We start from the raw sequence: 10,664 nt of genomic DNA on the forward strand, positions 1-10,664 counted from the left end.
ATTAACTTAATCCCAACCCAAAAACTGCTGGCCTTGTGCCAAAATTTGAAACCGATAATTTATAGCTCTAACTAAGGCTGTGAGCTGGCAGGTTGGTTAGCTCACTAGACAAAATGATTAGCCTTTCATGATTGATAAAATAAGTACCAGTTACGCACTGGAGTCGGTGTAATCGACTTAACCCCCTCCCTGAAATTGCTGGACTTGTGCCAAAATTTGAAATCATTATTTACAGCTCTAACTAATGTGGTGAACTGGTAAAATACTTCAATGTATTTCGTCTGTCTTTACGTTCCGAGTTCAAAATTCCACCAAGGTCAACTTTGCCTTTCATCCCTTTCGGGGTTGATAAAATAAGTACCAGTTGTGTACTGGTGTTGACATAATTGACTTAATCCCTCCCTCAAAGTTGCTGATTTTGTGCCGAAATTTGAAACCCATTTTTTATAATTTTTAGCAAATCAAATTCAACATTTTATTTCAGGTCTCTCAAGTTCTTAATTCTTTGGACATAAACAATGTTTCAACACCAGAGAAATTCAGAGAATTGCTTTGGCCCAATGGAAGAACATCTATTATGTTTACTGAAGATGTGGGTTCAAGTTCTACTGACAGGCTTCAACTTTTTCTATCAAAAGGGTTTTTTTTTTACCCAATATTTATATGCTATTCTTTAGAGCTTTATCTACTTCAAGTTCCACCATAAAAAACAAATTTTATATAGGAGTAAAGGTGCATGGCTCAGTGGTTAGAGTGTCGGGCTCACAGTCATGAGGTAGTGAGTTCAATTCCTGGACCGGGCTGTGTGTTGCATTCTTGAGCAAGATACTTTATTTCATATTGGTCCAGTTCACTCAGCTGTAGAAATGAGTTGTGACATCACTGGTGCCAAACTGTATCGGCCCTTGCCTTTCCATTGGATAGCATCAGTGGCGTGAAGAAGAGGCTGATATGCATGGATGACTGCTGGTCTTCCATGAACAACCTTGCCCGGACGTGCACCTCGGAAGGGATCTTTCTAGGTGCAATCTCATGGTCATTCATGACCGAAAGGGGTCTTTACCTTTTACTCTTTCCCCTATGGACAGGAACAAAAAATACTGACTTAAACAAAAGGAAAAAAAAAAACAAGAGACGAAAAAGAAAAAGGAACACAAAATTAATATTATCATTTTTATTAATATCGTTATCATTACATTAACAAATCGGGGTGTGTGTTGCATTCAATATGTGTATAAAGTATGTAGTTTGTTTTAATTTTCCTTGTCCATATGCTATCAAATGTTCTGGTTAAAATCACATTGTTTAAAGTATTTGTTGGGCTGTTGGTCATAGCCACAGTCATAATTATAGTCAAACTCATACACACATATACACAACACTCACAGGTGCACACATGCACACGGTCATCTACAAGCATACACACACACACACACACACACAGATACACACTGCTTGAAGATTTACAGATATATCTGATACAAACCTGCTCTTTACCAAACAACAGTTTATTTTGCCATTGCCTGCACAAATGCATATATTGCTTTATACATATAGATACAAATATATATATATATATATACACACACATTTGCATGTATAAGCCTGCCTGCATATATATGTGTGAGTGCACATGTATTGAAACATATACATCTAAACGTTTATACATATACACCTGTATAGATGTGTGTGTGCATATGTATATACACACAGATACATGTACACACCTCTTAATTTCATTCCTCCACGTCTTTATTTATTTTTTTTTTTTTTGTCTTTTTCCATTTCTTTTCTGTTTGAGATAATTCAAATTGCCCTCCTATTTGTCCATAGTCTTAAGTATGAAAGAATGAGAGAAAACCTCATGCATACACACACACTCAGGCACACCTGCGCACACACTCTTACACACCCTTGCATCTACACAATTTAGAATACAGAACAAACCAGCGTGGACCTTTAACCCTTAATATTCAAACTGGCCCTATCTGGCCCACATATTCTACCTGTGTTTTTTTGGGGGGTTTTTTTGGGGGCTCAAATCATCCAGACCCAGCCTCTCGTACCTACCTACCCCTACAATCACATCATCAAAATTTCAAAGTTATGAGATGATGCATGATTGATTTGAAACAATGCGAATAAATAAACATATCTGACAGAGTGATCTGAACGCTGAAGAGTAAAACCATGAAACATATGAAGCATTATATTCAAACATGAATACATGTGCATATACATATACATATATATATACATGTATACATATGTATATGGAGGCGCACTGGCCTAGTGGTTAGGGTAGCGGACTCGCGGTCGTAGGATCGCGGTTTCGATTCCCAGACCGGGCATTGAGTGTTTATTGAGCGAAAACACCTAAAAAAAAAAAAAAAAGCTCTACGAGGCTCTGGCAGGTGTTGGTGATCCCTGCTGTACTCTTTCTCCCACTCTTTCTTCTGTTGGCCTGCTCGCTTAGCCAGCGGGGTGGCGTCATTCGAAGGCTAAAAACAATGCGAACGCATTGTGACCAGCGATGTGTAACCACATCTGATGGACTGGTCGGTCACGTGATGGTGATGACATGTATAATATAAATAAATAAATGGAGCTTAACGCAGGTGTAATTCAAATACTTACAAAGAGTTACAACCTCTTTACTTGTGTGATTTTTTGCTACCCTGGTAACTATTTATCTATTTTTTCCGTGTTAATAGTTAACAAGGGAAAAATACACACATCTATTTATGTATACATATGTAAATATATATGCACATACATACAAAACCTGCAGACATACATACATACATACACATATATACATACATGTAATCACCTAATTAGAGAAATACAGCATAAAGAGATATTTCACAATAAGTGTTTTGTACATACGCATACTTGCTTATATCTATAGACATTCAGTAACAAACACACAAATGCACACACACACCACACACACACACACACACACAGACAAACTAACACACATACATGCATACATAGAAATAAATCAACGTAAAATTGTAAGACACATGTTAATAACTTCAAAGTTGTTAAGACATTATCAACTAAATTATATGTTTATATATATATATATATGTGTGTGTGTGTGTGTGTGTGTGGTTATGTAAGTATCTATAAATATATTTCTCATGTGTGTGTGTGTGCTGTGTGTGTATACATGTATGATATATATATATATATATATATATATATGAATATCCCTGTGTACATCTATCTCATCTCTCTCTCTCTATACATATATATATATATTGACCAACCCATGCCACCATGAAAAGCAGATATTAAATGATGATGTTATATATATATATATATATATATATATATTTATGTATACATATATACATGTGTAAGGTTATAGTTCAAATTTACAGAAAACAAATGATGAAGACAGGTGAACAGCAAGCAGGTGTATTAGTTTGATGCTCAGGAAGAGTGGAAAAGTCTTTGATGTTTTGAGCCTGCACTCTTTGTCAGAAAAAACAGAGAGGAAAAAACGGATAGAAAAGAAAATGCATAGGGATTAACACAGTTCAACATAATGAAATAACCAGAAGAAAGAGGTAGTGGAAGGAAGATAATAATGATGACCCCAGCTGAACTAGAGAGCACAAGCATGTGTGTGGATGTAAGTATGGTGGGTGTGAGTGTATATGTGTGTGAATGGGGATGAGTGCATGTAACTGTATGTGTGGGTGAGCTTAAAATAATGTGGGCCTGTGTGTATGTATGAGATTGTGTGTGCGTATGTGTATAAGTAACTTAGTGCAAACATTGTGTAGAGTGAGGTGCATTTGAGTGTGTGTGTGTGTGTGTGTGTGTGTGTGTGTGTGTGATTGTGCATATGGACATGTCTATACATGTGTGGGGCTGTGTGTAGTACGTGTGTGAGTGGTGTGTGTGGAGTGGGAAGATGAGCATAAGTATATGTTCATGTGAGTGCGTTTGTAATGGTGTGTGATGTGAATACTGAGTTGAACAGTGTGTATGGGTGTTTGCACAATGGTGGTGTGGTGAGAGTACTGAGTTGGATGATGTACAGATATGGGGGTGGAAGGTAGGTTAAAGGTGGGAGGTGTGTGGAAATATGTGTGGGGTTGGTTTTAGCTGAAGAGAGATGGTGAATTAAGGCCATAAGGAGCAAAGAAATGAAGGGAAAAGATTAATTCTTGTTTACGGCAGAGGCAGGGGTGGTAGTGGCCTCTGTGCAAAAACAGTTAAACAGTTCGAACACAGAGAGATGTTGAGAAGTGATGTGAGGCTGAGGTGTCATTGCCAAGTCTGATGTCTCAGAGGTGCTCAGTGAACCAGTTGGCTAAGCAGCATCCCGTTTGACCAATGTATAAGAGAAGACGGGGAGAGAGAGAGAGAGAGAGAGAAGGAGATGCAGTGAGATTGCTAGAGGTGCAGGTAAAAGTGTTGGTGATGTAATAGGGTATGTGGGGGGTACCAGTGAGGATAGTGGTGTTGGAGAGGGAGGGACAGATGCAACAGCATATGCAAGAGCAGGAAAAGGAACCAGGTTGGGTGGCAAGGGCAGTTTGGATAATGGTGGGTGAGGAGATATCCACATAAGGAGATTGAAGTGGCAAGCCATGTGTTGAGACTGGGTCTCAAAGACATGGTCATCACTGCAGATATGGCATAGATGGAGGAACTGGGAGTAGGGGATGGACAGTTCAGTGTGGGTAGGGTGGGAGAAAGAGGTAAATATATTTATGTATAAATAAACATATATGAAAATATATATATATGGATAATACCATACCAAATTCTGGTGCCTTTAACTTAAGTACCATATTCATCTGAATCTAAATTTTTGCTATATATATATGTATATATATTTATGTATGTATAACCTATTTCCCTGCCAATCAATCTTTTAGACTTATGGCTATGACCTCCATTCCTCAGAATCTGCTAACCACAATCCTGTATAAACCAGCCACATTCAAAAGTACCCTTGGCAAAATCATCCTCTTGACTTCTTTCTCTTTACCACACTTTGGAGCATTTTATACCAAATTAACATGTTATCAAATCTTTTAACCCATCCTACCACACACTTCATCTCCTTCAAGAAACTGTGTCACTCCGCAGGACTTCCTGAAGATCATCCACTCACCGTTCCTTCTCCTCCACCTCAACCACAGGCTTTCAAGAGTTCAAACTGGACCATTTTTAATAATTGCACCAGCTTCACCTTGTTAAGCCTACACCTTACTCATAGTTCTGGAAAACACACACACATATACATACATATATGCATATCTATCTATATATATATATATTTGTTTTGTACACCACCTGTCTTCGTCTTGTTTTTTTCGTGAACTCTCCCCCTATATATATATATATATATATATATATATATATATATATATATATTAATGCACATATGCATACATACACATATACAGAAAAACATATACATAATATTTTTTCCTCATTAGTAAGATTATCCTCTGAATCAGGTACTGAATGTATGTAGGTTTTTTATCATGATTATTTTAATCTAAACATCTTTTAGTTCTGCTTGACATAGCAGAAACCTCCTCCTCATAACACACACACACACACACAAAGTATAAAATTAGGTTCAGAGAATCAAGTAGAACTCACAGAAAGCACTCTTACAAGGCTATTAGTTAATAGTAATTCTACTATGATGTGATTTAACTTGTTCATGCAACCCAATATCTAAGATACCCAAGTAGTAAATTATATTCAGAATCTCTCATACTTCCTGATTTTGTGATTTTATATGTATACATATATATATATATAATATATATATATATATATATACAGATATATACACACACATGTATTTTGGGAGTTTTTTTTTTTTTACATCCACTTCACTAAGGTTTTTATATAGTTGTATGGTAAATTGGATGGAACAAATATTTTTATGGTTGGACGGTTGTGCCCTTTTCCCCAAGGACCACTCAACGGTAACAATGTAATGAGCAGAATATGTTGTCATTTCATTTCATTATATTTTTGTCAGCCAGGCAAACTGGGGCAAGCAAAGTTATGTCCCTTGCTGAATGATACAATTTACACAGACTAGCTGCATTGGCTAAGTCTGAACCCATAACCAGGGCCACTTTAACAGCAATATAGTCCCCACTACCAACACCAATTTCTTGACAAACCAGTGCACTGGACCCTATAACATACATAGATCAGCTGGGACCCTCGCTGTCATAACCGACAGAGTGCTCCTACCTACTATAATACTGGGGTAAGGAAATGAACTGACCTAGTGAATGAAAAAGTGGGTTAAATGACAGGTTCATATCAGCTTACCAATTTATACCCTCTAGACAAAAGCAGGTACCAATAGGAGATGTACTTAACAATAATAAGCAGGAAGTACTGTTTGGGTAATGGTGGGAGCTTGAAGTAATTTACAAGTGTCTCATCACCTTGTAGTACCAAGTTAATAGTTTCTTTTTGTTTTTCTTTATATTCAGAGGTAAGGAGAGAGAGAGAGAGAGAGAGAGAGAGAGACAAAGAGAGAGAGGCAGGCAGGCAGATAACAGACCTATCAGTCACTAAGTACTACAAAGAGTGCGTTATGTAATAGTCTTTGATCAATATAGATACATCAAAGATATATGAAACATTAAACAAATTGATCGGACGTAGATCAATAACATCAGTTATTTATTAAAACTATAAATTAAGCCATCAAAGACATAATTTGATAAATAAAACCTATATCATCATCATCATCATTACTATTATTATTATTATTATTATTATTATAGTAGTTAAGGTGATGAGTTGGCAGAATTGTCAGTACGCCAGACCAAATGCTTAGCAGCATTTCTTCTCACACTTTTACATTCAGAGCTCAACATTGCTTTTTTCATCCTTTCAAGATCGATAGTACCATTTGAGTACTTGGGGGTCAAATGTAATCAATTAACCGTTTCACACTAAAATTGCTGGCCTTGTGCCAAAAGTTGCAAGTTATTAATATTATTATTATTATTGAGTGAGAGAGCAGTGAATGCCATCAAAGTGATACTGGAGTAAGATAAACAAAGATCAGTATACCCATCATGACTACCCATCTGATGAGGGTACACCAGGCACATGCATCACAACCATATGTGCGCGACATGGTGATCTAATGTCAAGATAAACAGCGCATGACTTTGCAGGTGGGGGTCCAGTTAGAATTTTCTTCTGGTCAAGTAGCCCATCCTGCTCAAAAGGTCCCCGAATAAGGATTGTTTAAGGATGTTGAATGAACTACCCATGTTTCCAAAGGTGAATTATCCAAACCTCTAAGAATTCCTTTCAACACATGGCTATGATGCTCCCCCACTACTTCTGCTCGTGATCAGAGATGCACATATCGTCAGCCACTAAGGGACATGCTCAACTGGTTAAGGTCAAACAACTGACAAACAAATCTGTGGTATTGAGCAGAATATTTGCTGTAGCCCATCTTTTATACCAAAGCAAAACAATGTACATAACACTTCCAGTCAGTTAAGATCAGAAGCCATGAGAGCCACTGCTTGATACTGCATCAGGGCATTTATTATTATCATTATTATTATTATTATTGATATTATCATTACTACTACTACTACCATCATCAGGGTGATAGTTTGGCAGGTTTGTCAAAGTGTTGGGACAAATTGCTACAAGGTGTTCCCTCAGGTTCTTTCCTTTCTGGAGTTCAAAACCCACTGAGGTCAACTTTGCCTTTTATTCCCCCGATCTTAGTCATGATGGCTAAAACAAACTTACTCATGTGCCCTAGGTGCCATAAAGTGGGATTGAACCCAGAGCCATGTGACTGGGAAGCAAGCCTTTTACAACACAGCCATGCCTGTGGCTATGCAGGAAAAAAAAACAAAAACAAATTTATCTGACAATAGGGGTCATTTAACATTGACCATTATTTAAATTTTTTTGTATAGCAACAGCTTGTGATTGGACGGTCTGAAAATAGTATTGTGTAATGAAAGAGATTTTGAGGGACAGCGGTGGTGGTGGTGGTGGTGAGTAGGGGATACAACAGGAGATAAAATAGAAGGGAGCTATCACATCGTATGAAATCAACATTAAAATAAAACAAAATAAAACACCATATTTTCAGGGATATCAGTTGAATTATCAGACCAAAATTTACGGCCAAATAAATGGTAGGTTGACTTGTATAACTAGATCACTTTGGAGGAGCAAAATTCCATGTAGAAAGCAGATAGGATAGAAGGGAGCTGTCTGCCACATTATATGAAATGAAGATAGATAAAATAAAATACTATATTTTTTGGAATATTAGTTGGATTTTTCAGACTAAAAATTTACAGCAAATCAAAAGTAGGTTGACTTATACACCCAGACGACTTCACAGGAGCAAAATTCTATGTGAAAAGCAGCAGGATATGGAAAGATAGTAATAATGTTTGAATGTTTGCACAACAGGTTTGGGAAACACAGTTTTATAAAAGCCCTAAACAAAAAATAAACTCAAAGTCTTGCCCTGTTTAATCACACCATCATTTGGCCCTTTCGTGTCTTTTGTAGAGTTCACTTTATCCATTCTGTTGTATGCATTCAGACTAGGTCTCTGGTCAGAGAAGAATAACTTCACATCTTTCTCTCCTGCCATCAATCTTGGATGCCTTGACAAGGGATATGTTAGCTCTCTTAGCCATTAGAAAAAAAGAGGCTATTTCAACCCAGTCATGTGATCACAAAGACATTTTCTTATTGGCTCGTTGTGAGTCAAGTGTATTCATCAAGTGTTCAGGGTTGTGCAGATGACAAATTATGAACTATCAACCTTTTGCTAGACAACGAGGTACCTTTGACCAACAGCAAATCTCAAATTGTTTGAAGTAAAGTTATAAATTTTAATCCCAGTTTGGTGCTAATAATACAACTATTACAACTTAAAATTCGCTTAACAAAAAATGAGAAAAAAGTTTTTTAAAGTATTAACAATGTAAAAAACGAAAAAACATCTAAACTATATCTGCTTATTAAATTATATCCAATGAACTAAATGAGCCACAAAATTAATTAAGCGTAACTGATATTCATTCAGTATAAAATAATATAAAACAAGTTCAAAGCAGAATATCCAACAAACAATTCTACTTAGTCTTTCAATCAATCCTATATTGGTTCTAAATATTATCTTTGTTCTTTTCTCTATATATTTAAAGTAATGTATACAAAGCAAAATAGTGTACAGCACTTGTGACTCCAAAAGTAACCTTAAATACATAACAAGAGCTTAAAAAGAAAGCTGTTACAGAATATGCATAAAAGAAATAAACGGATGATGCAAGTTAGATGAAATAGAGGGACAAGCAATTATGATAGATGTAAGCTATAAGGTTGTTCGGAAAATACTGACTGATTTTTCAAAAAACATTTTTTTTCAAATTTGCTTTAAGATGTTATTTTTGTAATGTTTTGGATGAAATCAATAATTGATGTGTACTCTTTGATAAATTGTTAATGATTTCTTTCAGAATATAATTTTGAAGCATAGAAATCTTTAATTTCAAACATGAAAAAAAGAAGATATGTGTCTACATTTTTTGCATGAATTCAAGCTTGGATATAATGCTTCCCAAACAGTCACAAACATCAACAGAGCATGGGATGAAGGGTTCACTAGTGATTGGATGGTATGACAGTGGTTTGAGAAATTCTGTAGTGGGGATGAGAGCCTTGAAGATCAAGAAGGTAGAGGATGTCCATCTACCCTTGAGGATTAGCATTTGAAAATAAATCAAACAAAACTAATCAGGGAACTTTTTAATACCACCTTGTATGTATGCATGTGTGTGTGTGTGTGTGTGTGTGTGTGTGTGCTTCATTCTTTTGAAAGCCAAAACAATGTGAGTTATAAGATATAAGTCAATGATTCATATGTTTATCTTGTATTTCGATATTTCGGGGTTATGACACCTTCTTCAGGAAATTATCAGAGATTTGATGTTACAAGCTAAACTTTCATTGATGAGTACACTACACTAATATATGTCACATATAACCTTTAGGTATGAGGAATTAATCTAGTTTTGGAAATAATCCAATTACATATACATATGCATGTGTGTATGTATGTATGCATACATACATTTATATCATCATCACCATTTAGTGTCCTCCTTCCATGCTGGAATGGGTTGGACGGTTTGACAGGAGCTGGCCAGGTAGAAGACTGTACCATACTTCTGTGTCTGTTTTGGCACAGTTTTTACAGCTGGGTGCCCTTCCTAACACCAACCACTCTGCAGAGTGGATCGAGTGGGTTTTACATGGCATGAGCACAGGCGAAGTCAGTGTTGGCATGGTTTGTGCAGCTGGATGCCTTTCCAAGCACCAACCACTTTACAGTGCGGACTGGATGCTTTATACATGGCAAATCATGTATGTAAACTGTTTTCCTATCTCCAGGTAATCTGTGGGGTAGGTAAAAAAAAAGGACATTAAACTGATACATTAACAATAATGATTGCTATTGTAATGATGATGATGACAAGAGAACATATTCCTAGCACTTTTTCTCTAGCTTTTCAATGAAATGGATCAATCGCAACCCATTTCCCTTTTCTTTGCTGGTGATGTTTAGACATTAAGAAGTTAAGCAATCA

The 10,664-nt window shown here is 36.4% G+C and overlaps 1 long non-coding RNA gene across 2 annotated transcripts in view; it reads right to left on the reverse strand.

Moving 5' to 3' along the window:
- Positions 1 to 1,159: 1,159 nt before the first annotated feature.
- Positions 1,160 to 10,664, reverse strand: part of LOC118765319 — a 14,004-nt gene continuing 4,499 nt past the window's right edge. The window contains exons 1-2 of one of the 2 annotated variants that reach the window (XR_005001156.1): positions 2,953 to 3,167; positions 1,160 to 1,890 (exon numbers count right to left, since the gene is read on the reverse strand). This is a non-coding gene — a long non-coding RNA (uncharacterized LOC118765319). Of the gene's footprint in view, positions 1,891 to 2,952; positions 3,168 to 10,664 lie in introns of those variants that run through there. The other variant, XR_005001155.1, reaches the window with a different exon arrangement.

Source organism: Octopus sinensis, linkage group LG11 (assembly GCF_006345805.1).
Source record: "Octopus sinensis linkage group LG11, ASM634580v1, whole genome shotgun sequence".
NCBI lineage: Eukaryota > Metazoa > Mollusca > Cephalopoda > Octopoda > Octopodidae > Octopus > Octopus sinensis.